Here is a 14,796-nt window from a genome sequence, read left to right on the forward strand (position 1 = left end):
GGAATCAGCGAACTAAAATGGACAAGCATGGGCGAATTTAATTCAGGTGACCATCATATCTACTACTGTGCGCAACAATCCCTTAGAAGAAATGGAGTAGCACTCATAGTCAACAAAAGGGTGGGAAAAGCAGTACTGGGGTACAATCTCAAAAACGATAGAATGATCTCAGTATGAATACAAGGCAAACCATTCAATATCACAGTAATTCAAGTCTATGCCCCAACCACTGATGCCAAAGAAGCTGAGGTTGATCGGTTCTGTGAAGACCTACAACACCTTTTAGAACTAACACCAAAAAAAGATGTCCTTTTCATCATAGGGGATTGGAATGCTAAAGTAGGAAGTCAAGAAATCACCGGGATAACAGACAAGCATGGCCTTGGTGTACAAAATGAAGCAGGACAAAGGCTAATACAGTTTTGCCAAGAGAACACGCTGATCATAGCAAACACTCTTTTCCAACACCACAAGAGGCGACTCTACACATGGACATCACCAGATGGTCAATATCGAAATCAGATTGGTTATGTCCTTTGCAGCCAAAGATGGAGAAACTCTATACAGTCAGTACAAACAAGACCTGGAGCTGACTGTGGCTCAGATCATGAGCTTCTTGATGCAAAATTCTGGCTTAAATTGAAGAACATAGGGAAAACCACTAAACCATTCAGGTATGACCTAAATCATATCCCTTATGAATATACAGTGAAGGTGAGGAATAGATTTCAGGGATTAGACCTGATAGACAGAGTGCCGGAGGAACTATGGACGGAGGTCCGTAACATTGTTCAGGAGGCAGCAACTCAATCCAGCCCAAAGAAAAAGATATGCAAGAAAGCCAAGTGGCTGTCTGATGAGGCTTTACAAGTAGCTGAGGAAAGAAGGTAAGCGAAAAGCAAGGGAAAAAGGGGAAGATATATCCAACTGAATGCAGAGTTCCAGAGAATAGCAAGGAGAGACAAGAAGGCCTTCTTAAATGAACAATGCAAAGAAATCGAGGAAAACAACAGAATGGGAAAGACTAGAGATCTCTTCAAGAAAATCGGAGATCTCAAGGGAATGTTTTGTGCAAAGACGGGCATGATAAAGGACAAAAAAGGCAGGGACCTAACAGAAGCAGATGAGATTAAGAAGAGGTGGAAAGAATACACAGAAGAACTATACAGGAAAGATCTTAATGTCCCTGATAGCCATGATAGTGCGGTCACTGAACTTGAGCCAGACATCCTAGAGAGTGAAGTCAAGTGGGCCTTAGGAAGCATTACTAACAACAAAGCTAGCGGAGATGACAGTATTCCAGCTGAGCTATTTAAAATCCTAAAAGATGATGCTGTTAAAGTGCTGCACTCAATATGCCAACAAATTTGGAACACTCAACAGTGGCCGCAAGACTGGAAAAGGTCAGTTTACATTCCAATTCCAAAGAAGGGCAACGCTAAAGAGTGTTCAAACTACCGTACAATTGCGCTCATTTCACATGCCAGCAAGGTGATGCTCAAAATCCTACAAGCTAGGCTTCAGCAGTATGCGAACTGAGAACTACCGGCAGTACAAGCGGGGTTTCGAAGAGGCAGAGGAACTAGAGATCAAATCGCCAACATTCGCTGGATCATGGAGAAAGCAAGAGAATTCCAGAAAAACATCTATTTCTGCTTCATTGACTACACTAAAGCCTTTGATTGTGTGGATCACAACAAACTGTGGCAAATTCTTAAAGAGATGGGAATACTAGACCACCTTACCTGTCTCCTGAGAAACCTGTATGAGGGTCAAGAAGCAACAGTAAGAACTGGACATGGAACAACCAATTGGTTCCAAATTGGGAAAGGAGTACGACAAGGCTGCATATCGTTGCCCTGCTTATTTAACTTATATGCAGAGTACATCATGAGAAACGCCGGCTTGGATGAATCACAGTTCGGAATTAAGATTGCTGGGAGAATTATCAACAACCTCAGATACGCAGATGATACCACCCTAATGGCAGAAAGCAAAGAGGAGCCTCTTGTTGAGGGTGAAAGAGGAGAGTGCAAAGGCTGGTTTGAAACTCAACATTAAAAAAACGAAGATCATGGCATCTGGCCCCATCACTTCCTGGCATATAGGTCCGTCTAATCAAAGCTATGGTTTTCCCAGTAGTAATGTATGGCTGTGAGAGCTGGACTATAAGGAAGGCTGGCGCTGAAGAATTGATGCTTTCGAACTGTGGTGCTGGAGAAGACTCTTACGAGTCCCCTGGACTGCAAGGAGGTCAAATCAGTCCATCCTAAAGGAAATCAACCCTGAGTGCTCATTGGAAGGACAGATCCTGAAGCTGAAGCTCAAACACTTTTTTGCAAAAAGAAAACTCTCTGGAAAAGACCCTGATTCTGGAAAAGACTGAAGGCAAAAGGAGAAGGGGACAGCAGAGGATGAGATGGCTAGATAGCATCACTGATGCAATGCATATGGACTTGATCATGCTCCGGGAGAGAGCGCAGGACAGGAAGGCCTGGCGTGCTATGGTCCATGGGTTCACGAAGAGTCGGACACGACTGAATAACAACAACAGCAGGAAGGAGATGGTTCTAGGGAATGGGAAAGGGGAAAGGTGGCTTTTTTCCTTTCATGAGGAAGGAAACATTCAAATACAGTACAGAAAGGGGAAGATTTCTTGGAACCCATTCCCCTATCCTAATTGCCCCTCCATGATGCTAACTATGTAACATAATTAGACAGACGTTCATGGCTTTTCTTTCCAGTATCTGCAATAAATACTTTTAGAGCAGATGCCAGGGGGTGGGGCGGAAATCACGTGAAATGCTATGACAATATCAATAAAGACAATCTTTGAGATCTCTGCCGTGATGGCTTCTTTTCTCTGGTGCCACTTTAGGCTGGAATTGTACCTATGAGTGAAAACAGACATTCTAGTGTGATGGAATGTGCAATAAACATTTGCTGCGTTTTGAGCTATTTCTTTTCAGGGCAGAGAATGGGTGCAAACCATTCACACCATACTTTAGAATGTGTGTTTTCCTCCATGCTGTCAGAAGTCAGGGCAATTTTTTTCAGGATGAAAGTAGAAGCAGAGGCATACGTCAGCCTGTAAGATATCACCATGACTGTGTGCATAACTGAAGATCTGAATTTTCACTGATATTCTATGTCTGCCAATACTAGGTTTTTGGACCATGTGCACTTTGCACTGTAGTCTGTTTTCAGAAAGAACTAACATAGGGGAAACTACATTACTTTTGAAGTAAGTTCCAGGGAGGGATAGATTAACGCACAAGCTGGTATCTGGTGCACCAAGACTTTAAAAAGTTTTGGTCCTTGTGTGGGCATTTGGGATCCACTGCAGGCAGCAAAATGTCTTGGACCAGCACTGGTGAGTTCATTTAAACACAAACATACCAGGGGGACCACTTGGCAGTCCTATGAGGGATGCTCAGAACATGCAATAGTATACAGTTTATTGCTTTTTAGCCAATCAGGCCGTCCGCACACAAAACAAATATAATTTTTCTTCAATGGATACTACTTCAGTACAGGAAAGCAGCAAGTGAATTGGGTAGACTAGGGGGTTCATCACGCGGAGCTTTTATCCTGCTATTGGGAGGGCTCTGTCACAGAAGTTTGCAGGCTCTTTAGATGACGCCGTTACCCTCCAGGGCGTCTCCCGCAATTTCCCACAGCCAATCCCATGTTTTCCCCAAATGCAAAATGATTTTCCAGCCCACGGAACAGGAGCACCATGACCTCCCCATGAAATTCTTCATAGCGGAAGAAACCGCTGTGTCTGCCTGCTGTGGGCGTTTGTTTTCAGTTGCTGAGGGAGCAGTCAGGAAAAAGGGCATTGAGGATGGGCTGCAGGATGTGCAGGAGCAGATTTGACAGGCGCGAGGCAAGAATCGCCTGCCAACTGCAACTCCTGCCTCCGCTTAAGTCTTGCTGAGGAAGGACTTTCCTCGATACCCAGGTGTCTGCCAAGTAAACGGTCGAGCACATTTCTGAGTTGGAGGGAGAAGAGGGTAAAATTGCCTCCCTGCAACCAAGAGAGACACATCTGATACTCCACCCCACCAAGCTCAGAAGGAACATCCTCTGTTGATTCAGAACACCCCATTAAGTTCAGTGGGGTTTACTCCCAAGTAAATGTGCTGAGGGTTGTAGACTTACAGCACAATCTTACATTTTATGTCTACTCAGAAGTAAGTCAGAGGTTTCCTGAGGGTTGGAAGAATCATAGAATAGTAGGGTTGGAAGGGGCCTTCAAGACCACTGAGTCCAACCCCCTGCTCAATGCAGGAATCCAAGTCAGAGCATCCCTGACAGATGGCTGTCCAGCCTCATCTTGAAAGCCTCAAGTGTGGGAGAGCCCACCACCGTCCTAGGTAATTGGTGCCATTGTCGTATTGCTCTAACAGTCAGGACGTTTTTCCTGATGTTCAGCCGGAATCTGGCTTCCTCTAACTTGAGCCCATTATTCCATGTCCTGCACTCTGGGATGATCAAGAAGAGATCCTGGCCTTCCTCTCTGTGACAACCTTTCAAGTATTTGAAGAGTGCTACCATATCTCCCCTCAGCCTTCTCTTCTCAAGGCTAAACATGCCCAGTTCTTTCAGGCTCTCTTCATAGGGCTTTGTTTCCAGTCCCCTGATCATCTTTGTTGCCCTCCTCTGAATCCTCTCCAGTTTGTCTGCATCCTTCTTAAAATGTGGTGCCCAGAACTGGACACAGTACTCCAGATGAGGCCTAGCCAGTGCTGAGTAGAGGGGAACTACTACTTCCCAGGATTTGGAAGCTATGCTTCTATTAATGCAGCCCAAAATAGCATTTGCCTTTTTGGCACCCACATCACATTGTTGGCTCATATTCAGCTTGTGATCGACAACAATTCCAAGATCCTTCTTGCTTGTAGTGTTGTTGAGCCACGTATCCCCCATCTTGTAACTGTGCGTTTGGTTTCCTCTTCCTAGGTGCATAACTTGGCATTTATCCCTATTAAATGTCATTCTGTTGTTTTCAGCCCAGCGCTCCAGTCTGTCAAGATCACTTTGAATTTTGTTTCTGTCTTCCAAAGTATTAGCCATCCCGCCCAATTTTGTGTCATCTGCAAATTTGATCAGCATTCCCTGCACCTCCTCCTCCAAGTCATTAATAAAAATGTTGAAGAGCACTGGGCCCAGGACTGAGCCCTGCGGTACCCCACTCGTTACCTCTCCCCAGTTGGAGAAGATCCCATTGATAAGCACTGTTTGAGTCCAATTCTGTAGCCAACTGTGGATCCACCGGATCGTTGTTTCATCTAGCCCACTAGTTTGCTCATCAGGATATCGTAGGGCACTTTGTTGAAAGCTTTGCTGAAGTTGAGGTATGTTATATCTACAGCATTCCCACAGTCCACAAGGGAGAAAACAGAAATATTTAACCCATCCCTTCCCTTCACAATCCTGATGAAGATGACCATGTCATCTGCTGTTAAGCTTAGGAAGAAGGCTTAGAGGGAAGGGTTAAACCCTCTCCCCTCATGCTGATTCCAGTGTGTGTGTGAGTGAGTGAGTGAGTGAGAGAGAGAGAGAGAGAGCAGCTCCAGACAGACTATAAATGTTGCCCACCTCAATGTAGACTGACACAGACACATTTTTACTTACTGCATGTTCCTGCAGCAAAACAGTTGTATGCGCAATGATCATCCACACAGTTTGCGCATGGGAGTATGTCAAATTAAGAAAGATGTTGTGTTCAAAGCAGCCCCAATTTTAAACACAAAAGATAACAGGCTGAGAATCAGATTGTCTTCTTACGCATGTTTAGCAACAGGGTAGCTCAGGCAGTGCATAAAACGTGGATTGGTCCTCTGAACCTCTCCCATGTGCATCAGTTGCGATTCCCTCTCTTAATGGTCCAGTACAGACATGGTTCGCAATATCTTGACCATGGTTCAGTGATCAGGAGCATCCTGCCTTCAACTTCCACCCATCATTCCCTTTCATAGGTTAACATTGTACAGCACCATTAAACCAGCAACAGAGATAATGCTAACCATGTTTACTTTCAGACCAGAGTTCAGAATCAGTTTCAACCCCTGATTTAAACACAGGTCCCCACCCTTTGGCAGGGAAGCTTCTTAGTACTAACCTTGGTACAATGACTATCTTGATTTCTAGGGTGAAAGAGGGGTAGCATAGAAATGGAATAAATGAAAATGTGGATCTCCTTCGGTTAAAATTTGTTATTAGCAGCTACATAGGGAAGACCTGAATTGAATTTGGATTAAAGTGCTGAGGAGGGGTTTATCTATTTATGCCATTTCCCCAGTTAAAATTGCACCACAAGCTGATATTTGGCCATGGGGGGAAGGATACTGGCAAAAAATAAGAACAAACGGGCCTCGCCTGAACCCTGCGTGGTAGAAGGCAAAGGTGACACAAATGGTGGGGAAATTGCCTGCTCGTGGCCTGGTGGCGTTCCTTGCGTCTGCTGCTGTGGGTAAAGACACATAGATTAGCAGCTATGCATTTCCTCTTATAAACATCCAGAAGTTAAACATCAAGATTACTGGGCAGTAATCAAGATTACTGGGCAGAAGTCAGTATCACCCATTTATAACAGTTTACATTCTTTTCATGTTTAGGGCATAGAAGCTATTTAAGAAGTGCAACAGAGGGCAGTTGGTAAAGGGTTTTTGTAAGCTATGACAGCCCTTAACAGGCAGCTTGGAATGAAGGGAGCCAGCTGAGTGAGACTAACCTTAGGCCCTTTTGCTGGAGAGATTAGTTTCGCTCTGTTTGTTCCGGCTGCTGGATCTGCAAGAATCTCATTTGAATAGTATTTGCCAACCAATTTGAGTGGTGTGTATTATTTAGCACTCTTTTCTTTCAAAATCTGTTAGATATACATTGATTTGGGTTGGAATGTAAGGCCGAAAATCACTTGCCTTATGCCTGCAACAGCCTCCCCATCACTATTCATAAAGACTCCTCCGTCCTCTTTTTCAAATCCTTCTTCAGCACACACTTTAGCAAATTTCCTGGCTCCATATCCTTCGGCACTAGTTCATCTCACCAGTTCTCTGTTCTCTCCTCTCTCACCCACTCTGTGCCTTAATCAAGCTTTAACCCTCACCTCAGTTAGACAAACATATGTTTCTTTAAAAGCAATGGGACAGAGTGATTTCGTTCATGCATGTTCATCACCTAATTTTGCCTACAAAATCGTAACAACTTACATGTGCAATGGCCATCATATATCAAAGAGCACTTAGATGTCACCTCACACAGAGCAGTCTTCAATGGAGGCACTTCACACGCTCAGCTAAGAGTCGCTGAATAACACAGCACTAAGTGACGCAAGGATAATGTGAACACCCTGACCCTTCCCAGTCAATGCATGCAATAATGCAAGACTACTGGGGAAGCCTCCTGTCACCTTCATCTCCAGAATAGCACCCTGGCATGACAGCCAGTGGAAAGAAACAGGGAATTAATCAGCACTTCCTATCTCAAGGAGCGCCTCCAGCAACACCAGACAGGCCACTTAACAAGATCAGCCTCGGATGGCCTTCTCTCTGTCCCATCAGCTAGGACAGCTAGGCTGGTGAGGACAAGGGAGAGGGCCTGCTCTGTGGTGGCCCCCACTCTGTGGAACCCTCTCCCTAGGGAACTCTGCCATGCCCCCTCTTTAATGAGCTTCTGGCACGCATTGAAAATGTGGTTGTTCAGGCAGGCATTTGGGGTGGGTTAGGGTATTTTTTAGAAATATGATGTTTTTACTGTAGAATTTCATTGTTTTAAACTGTTTTATTATACACTTTGTACATCGCCCAGAGTGGCTGGGTGACCGGCCAGATGGGCGATTAATAAATTTAATAAATAAATAAATAAATTTGCATAGCATTAAAGTGGTTGTACATATTCAGTTCTCTTTTCCAAACTCAATAACTGAACAACTGGACAAGCTTTGAGTGATGGCAAGTGCGCATCATAGAAAGGTTTTTCTGGGTCAGGGATGTTGCTGCAGGCGATTAGAATGTGTGATGCACATTTAGCATTTCATTTGTTTCCAGCAGAGGGTGGACGCACTTTGACTCACTGCACCTTCTGACAAATTTGGTCACCACAAAACAAATGAAAACAAAACACAGCACCGCTATGTCAAGACCACCCAGCAAGAAATGCTGAAGTTTATTCAAGGTTTCATACATACAGTAAAGACACTGGATTCTCTAGTGGTAATTTACAGGAGCAGTAGAAAAATTAAAATGTGGGCTGTATTAAAGTGCAATGATACACATACAACCACGTGAATAACAACATTGTTAGGGCCCAAGTGAAAAGGGACAGGATTTGATAGGAGGGCCTCTTCCATAGCTTTGCCTCCCATAGTAGCTCCTTCAGAGAGAAGCAATAAAGCACTTCATTCATTCATTCTATATTTTTATAGAATGTTTGTTGTTTGCCAGACTCCCAACCTGGTGCCACTGGCTGCTGGGGGTGGGCATATGATTATGAAGCCCGGTGTGCACACCAGAATTGCATCTTTCCTTCAAGGACAAATTTTGGAGCAAGAGAGTTTTTTTAATACTCGTATTTACAAAATACGTTACAAAGACTATTGCTATTTTATTACTGCAGCGCAAAGTCTTGTTTGGGTACAATAACGTGAAGAGATGCGTCTTTCCATACTGGAAATCGTATAAAATAAAGCCCTGGACAGCCTTCAGGTTGCTGCCTCTTGAAGAAACCTAAATACAAATGGAGGCATCTTTAGCAGCCTGAAGAGTATAAATACACATCTTTACATTGATACATACCACACATATATAAACATATACAGGTAGACATAAAATTTTGCACTGGCCGGAGCCAGTCGTGGTTTCATTGTAACCACAAGTGAGAATTTGTTTCTAGCATTTGGAACAATATGATGAGAGACTATTTATATGGCAGGAAGAAAAATCAAAATTAATCTTGCTGGATTCTAACTGCATGGTTTTCATAAGTGCTGGAAGTCGAACATTCACTTTCATGTGACTTTTCATTATATAATACATGAATGAGCTACTAATGATATGAGCTATAAGTTAATTCAAAAGTGTGGGTGAATCCAACATGGTTTATACAGGAGTTTACATACTGCTGGCATTTGGTAAGGCAGATCTGTAGAAACATACCTTAGAGGGAGCAATTTATGCAGCATGTAGAAAATAAAATGCTGATGATTTCCCTTTGTTTAAAAAAGTGTTCCCATACTCAAATGAAGCTCTTAATTTCACAGTAAAATTTTAGTAGCAGGAAGGACATCAGTCTAAAGAGAGAATGAGATATATTTCATTTATTAGCTTGGGGCCATCTTCTAACTGTAAGAGCTAAAGACAATTGCATGATATTGTATAATGCTTAACTGATATAAAACATGTTTCAGTGTTTTTACTCCATAATAAAAAGGGTTTGGTTTTATCAAAGAATTTATCAAATTGTCAGCATTCCACTAACAACTATCCTTGTTATAGAATTTGGTTTAGATGTCCGTCCGTCCCCCGCCGCCCAATGGCCATTGCCACATAGTGTACAAAAAAAGTATTGTTTCTATTGGAGTGGAATTGTTCGTTTCTTTTGTAGTGTAGCCTATGGCTACATAAAGCACAGTGGTTAAAAAAACACAAAGGCAGAAAAGAATACCCAGATCAAAACGGATTTCCTGCACTTTACACAGAGACTCCAGGTGGTTTTTGTGTAAGATGACCTGTTAAGGTAAAGTTTCTCACTTCTTTCTACATTATACATTAACTTCATATTTACTGTTCTAACTGTACAGATTTACACCAATGGACACAGCCTGGTTTCTTCATAATATTCTTCCACATTATCCACTGCAGGCTTCATTTTGTTCTAGAGAAGATTTCTGACACGCAACTTGTGGAAGACTTTCTTTCCAACAAGTGTCCTACTAGTCCATGTTCCAACCACCTCGTACATTTTCATTCAATGTCTTTAAGAAGACTTTGTAAATGACCATTTAAACATGGGAGGAGAGACACGCAAGCACAGTGCTTCTCTGTTTCATCTGACATCCAGTATTTGCATCAGGAGTTTGAAAACTTCACAAGAGTCCTGATGGAGCCTTAAAGTTAGCCCTTAACGTCCGAGAAACTGGTGCTGGTAACGTTGCAACTCTCACTGTAGCTTGAAGATGAGCTCAGCGTACTTGAAGCAGCTGCAGACTCTGGATGGAATGCACACAAGTTTACAGAGAAGTGCATTTTAACTTTACATTTTGAACTGTGGTTAACGTGACACTAGCTCTTTAACAAATTAAGCTAAACTAAAGCATTTACAACAGCAATCTTACCCGAGCTGCTCAGAGATACAGCAGATTTTGAGTTTCCAAGCAGTGTCAACAGTCTGCTGACTGGGATCCAACCTTCTTTGCTTGTGCTCAGGTTTCTTACATACCTAGGAAACACATTTTTGCTTTTTAACTGTATGAAAATGTGTAAGATTAAACCAGTATGCCTCATTTGGAAGCAATGTAGCCCATTCTTAAAGACAGATGATTTCTGAGATTTGTTCTGGTGCATGCATAGCATCCAGATTGGACCCAGGGCTCACCTTCTCCCTTCCCCAGTGTCTTTTTGTGTGTGTAAATTCTCTCCATCTTTCTCCCAATGAGTTTAGCCATGGTTAAGAGAGTACATCTTTACCAATCTTAACTATGGTTTGAAAAATACCTTCAAATCTTGGACTGAATGAACAATCCCGCTCCTGATCTCTTAACTATAGTTAGATATCTGGAACATTATGTGTGCAGTGGCTCAAAGTGCTTTTAAGGATGCCCCCTCTTAAAATATACTTCTTCATACCAAAGCCCGTCTTCTCCTTCGTGGATCAGCTGAACTAACTCTCCACTTTTCAGCATCAGGTCTTCAGAGCCTCCACTGTCGTAATTGGTCACAACTGTGTATTTACCGGGGGTCTAAACACAGAGGAGAAACTACAATTGGTTTAATAAGAAATAATCACATAGCCCAGAGATGGAGTTTATGATTATCAAGGTGCCAAATGTAGGTTTTGACACTAACAAATCAATTTATTCTGATGATTTCTAAAATGCAACTTCATGAACATCCCTGGTCACGGGCACATAATGATCACCACTAGGAACTCAGAGCCCCATGTGCACAGGGGTTCCCATTCTCCTTCTTTGAAATGGCAAGTGTATAGGATTTCCCATTATGCATGGGGAGCATTTTTCCCTCACAAATGACACGTAGAAGCTGTCACACAGGTGGAGTTCTAGACTATGCCTACATTAGGCATTATATATGCACCATTTCTAAGATTGTCACACTCTAAGACGGGGCGGGGAATCTCTTTCAGCCTGAGGGCCAAATTCAAGTTCAGAAAAGCTGTCGGGGGGCCACCTTTCAGTGGTGGGTGGGGCCGAAGGCAAAGGGGCAGAGCCGAAGGCAAAGCGGGTGGGGCCATAAAATACACAAACTACCAGAATAGTGTAGCTTAAAGATCTTACTGCCAATAGCTGGGAAATCAACAAATTATTGGTGGTTGGGAGACGGTGCGGGGCCAGGGGAAGGGGGCACCCTGCAGGGCTGGCCAGATCTGCCACCCCCGGGCCTGCGGTTCCCCACCCCTGCTCTATGACAAACAAGAAACAGACCCCAGAATGGAGCAATGCAATTCCAGATTACTTCAACAGCATTCCATCGGACAAAAGGAATAGCTAGAAATCTGGGATGTAACTGGACGCTGGTGTCAGTTTAGCCTTTCTCCAATGGTGCCTCAAACTGCAGTCCTTTTCCTGTAATTTACACTCAGAGAAAAGTAAAAGAGCTACACCTGGGACTACCTTGCTGTGGGGACAAAATCTAACGACCATCTCTGGCACTGGGTGCACCCAGCCTCCATGCAAAGTGCAGTGAGGATGCATTGCGCTCACATACTCATGCACTCCAGGGGTCCCTGCTATGTAAGGGTAATCTCTTGACATACATCTGCCCATCATGACGTCAGGCATTTTGCACGCGCATGCGCACGGGGCAAAGGTGTGTGTGTGTGTGTGTATCTATCATCTATCTATCTATCTATCTATCTATCTATCTATCTATCTATCTTGTGCATACACATACACCATCCATATATTTATCTATTTATTTACTTATTTTACTTACTTATTTCTTTATTTATTTTTTAATTAAATTTCTTAATCGCCCATCTGGCCAGTTACTCGGCCACTCTGGGCGATGTACAACAGTACAAACAGTTTAAAGCAGTAAAATTCCACATTAAAACATAGTATTTCTAAAAATACCCTAACCCACCCCAAATGCCTGCCTGAACAACCATGTTTTCAATCTGTGACAGCAGCTCCTTAAAGAAGGGGCATGGCAGAGTTCCCTAGGGAGGGAGTTCCAGAGAGTGGGGGCCACCACAGAGAAGACCGTCTCCCTCGTCCTCACCAGCCTAGCTGTCCTGGCTGATGGGACAGAGAGAAGGTCATCCGAGGCTGATCTTGTTGAGCGGCCTGTCTGGTGTTGCTGGAGGTGCTCCTTGAGATAGGCTGGGCCAGAACTGCATAGGGTTTTAAAGGTCAAAACCAACACTTGGAATTTGGCCCAGAAAACAACTGGTAACCAGTGCAACTCCTTCAGCACTGGAGTGTTGTGATCTCACCGGCAGCTGCCTTTAATCAGGCGAGCTGCCGCGTTCTGCACCAGCTGCAGCTTCCGAACCATCTTCAAGGGTAACCCCACGTAGAGCGCATTACAGTAGTCTAGATGAGAGGAGACCAGGGCATGTACTACCGATGGGAGCAGATGGTCGGGAAGATAGGGGCGCAGCCGCCACATCAGGTGGAATTGGTACAGCGCTGTCTGGCTCACAGCTGACACCTGCACCTCCATGGACAGCGGAGAGTCTAAAATGACCCCAAGGCTGCGGGTGTCAGAGCTAACTACATTAGAGAATGTAATTATCTTGAATGAGAATGAACTTACTATTATAAGTTCACTGTTTATCTGCTAGTGTTACTAGTTGAATTAGGTATTTGAACAACAGCACTAGTTGTTGACATCTGCCCATTTCTATACATCCCGACGACAAAATATTTCAAAAGACACAAATCCCAAAGTTTCTGAAGAAAACTGACTTCCAGTTGGAACCAATGTCACTCTGGCAGCATCCTACGGTTTCTCCGTGGGAAATTTCTCAAACAGCTTTTTAAAAGGTTGAAAAACCTTTTCATCTCCCCCCTGGAATTAAAAGGGGGGGCAAGGCAGCATCTGGATAACATCTTGGAGAAAAGTACTCCCCACGAGATAGTGGGGGGGGGGGCTGGATTCCAGGATTATCTCCTCAGCGGTTTACCAATGCAAAAAGCTGTTCTGAAACTCCTATTTAATAGGAGAAAACAGGGCTGACATGTTCCATTGTAATATATGCTTTAAGAAATATCAACAACTCCTGAGGAATGATTTAAGAAATATTAACAATATTTGAGAACATCTGAGGACCTGCATGATCTGTTTGAAGAGAAACATGGCTACACCGAGGAGAAGAAAGGGGCTGGCATCACCGCCAACTCCCCTCGTACCTCCTGTGTCAAATGTTTCGAAAACAGAAGATATAGGGGAATTAGTTACTCTGATAAAGACTTTATCTTCACAATTTACGGAGCAAGCCAAAAGGTTGGATTTAATCCAAAATTCCATCACCGCCGTGCAAGGAGCTGTGGATCTAATTAATGTGACTTGGCAAAAAATGGAGACGAAAATTAACGACCTAGAAGACTGAATGGCAGGGAATGAAACTATGACACAAGTTTATTTTAAAAATGACTCCGACAGAATTTCTCAGCTGGAGGCCTTCATGCGCAGATCCAATGTATGTATTATTGGGATTAAAATCTGTCTAATGATGTAAAATTGCCTATTTTTGTGGATAAACTTTTGCATGAGATACTCCCTGTCCCATCTGATTATTTACTTGATATTGAGCAGGCATTTCATGTGCCAAATGCTAAAGGGACTGACCATATACGATCATAGTCCAATTTACAAAGAATTATATCCTGCGTTTGGCAAGAGAGGGTGGAAACCTTTCCTGGAAACAAGAGAAAGTTATGTTATTTCCAGATTACATCAAAGAGGTGGCGAATAAAAGAAGGCAATTCATCAAAGCGAAAAATATGGCAAAACAAATTAACTTACAATATTGCTACAATATCCTGCTACACTTTGCATTGTGTCTGAAGGTCAGATGAAGAAGTTTCTAAATCATGAAATGGCGGAGGCATGGCTGAACGTAAAAATGCGTGACATTGCTGTTACAACCCCATGAACTGGAATCTTTAAACAAGCTCTGTTAACTGTTTATGTTTCATCTACATGATCCAGGCTAGGTCAGAAGATAAATGATTATACATATATTCATTTATTCTCTTTCGTTTTTCTTTTTTATTTCTTTTTTTATTTTTATTTTTTATTTCTTTTTTTTATTTCTTTATTTTTTCTTTTTCTTTTTTATTTCTTTATTCCAAAATAGATATGATATGCTGTATTTAAATATATTGTTTGAAGGTGTATTGTGCACATGTATTTATATATCTAGTATAAAATATATTACTGATTGTTGAAAGTTTATTTTAAATTTTATTATTATATAACACTATATTTCTTATGATATTGAAATGTAAGGATGTTTACTAAACTGAACATTGTTAATGTTATATAGTTTTTAAAAGGGAATGGCATCAGAGGCCGGGGGTATTGGAGTTTAAACTTAATCCTTTAA

At 42.7% G+C, this 14,796-nt stretch overlaps 1 protein-coding gene across 12 annotated transcripts in view; it reads right to left on the bottom strand.

The window, feature by feature from the left end:
* LOC146350254 (coagulation factor X-like) overlaps positions 1–14,796 on the bottom strand; it is an 88,236-nt gene that overhangs the window by 39,459 nt on the left and 33,981 nt on the right. For 11 of the 12 annotated variants that reach the window (XR_014789233.1, XR_014789232.1, XR_014789230.1 and 8 more), the window contains one exon: positions 10,875–10,963. The exons of the other annotated variant lie outside the window; for it this stretch is intronic. The gene's annotated coding sequence lies outside the window, so the exon portion shown is untranslated. Of the gene's footprint in view, positions 1–10,874; positions 10,964–14,796 lie in introns of those variants that run through there. 12 annotated transcript variants of the gene reach the window in all.

The sequence above is a fragment of the Heloderma suspectum genome, chromosome 3, assembly GCF_057233095.1.
Source record: "Heloderma suspectum isolate Gila_16-S chromosome 3, 16-S_ref, whole genome shotgun sequence".
Classification (NCBI taxonomy): Eukaryota; Metazoa; Chordata; class Lepidosauria; order Squamata; family Helodermatidae; genus Heloderma; species Heloderma suspectum.